The sequence below is a fragment of the Magnolia sinica genome, chromosome 2 (genome assembly GCF_029962835.1).
Source record: "Magnolia sinica isolate HGM2019 chromosome 2, MsV1, whole genome shotgun sequence".
Classification (NCBI taxonomy): Eukaryota; Viridiplantae; Streptophyta; class Magnoliopsida; order Magnoliales; family Magnoliaceae; genus Magnolia; species Magnolia sinica.
In genome coordinates, this window is record NC_080574.1 from 3886175 (window position 1) to 3886934 (window position 760).

General features: G+C 38.2%; 1 non-coding gene across 1 annotated transcript; it reads right to left on the reverse strand.

Moving 5' to 3' along the window:
- Window positions 1-168: 168 nt before the first annotated feature.
- LOC131238151 (small nucleolar RNA R71) lies at window positions 169-275 on the reverse strand. The gene has a single exon (XR_009167562.1). It is a non-coding gene; the product is annotated as a small nucleolar RNA R71 (small nucleolar RNA).
- Between the last annotated feature and the right edge of the window lie 485 nt (window positions 276-760).

Genomic DNA, 760 nt, shown 5'->3' on the forward strand with positions numbered 1-760 from the left:
TATTTTCTTAATGTATCTGGGAATACAATCAGGCTGAAACTCTTTCCTTTTTCCTTAAAAGAAAAGGCTAAGACGTGGTTACATTCACTGCGTCCTAGATCCATTCGCACATGGAACGACATGCAGAGGGAATTCATAAAAAAATTCTTCCCACATCATCAAACGATTAACCTCAGAAAAGCAATCATGAACTTTGCCCAAAAGGAATATGAAATATTCTTCCAATGTTGGGAAAGGTTCAAAGATTTGGTCAGTTCATGCCCACAACACGGATTTGAAACGTAGCGCATTACAAATTTTTTCTACAATGGACTGACATCTTCCATGCACCAAATGGTCGAGACAATGTGTAATGGAGAGTTCATTAATAAAGATGTCGACGAGGTATGGGACTACCTCGACAGTCTGGCTAAAAAAACACAATCTTAGGACATTACCCAAAATCAAACACCACGTCTAGACCAACTCAATCTAAGGAGAAAGGCGGAATGTATCTCCTAAAAGAAGAAGATGATCTAAAGTATAAAGTGAATAATCTCATAAGAAAATTTGAGGCCATGGAAGGAAAGAAGGATAAGGTCAATGAAATTGTTTGCGGCATCTGTGATTGCAACATTCACACAACTGAAAACTGTCCAACAATACCTGCCTTTCGAGGAGTGTTGAATGAACAAGCCAATGCCGTAAACAACTATCAAAGACCTTTTACTGGACCTAACTCCAATACGTACAATCCTGGTTGAAAAAATCATCTAAACTT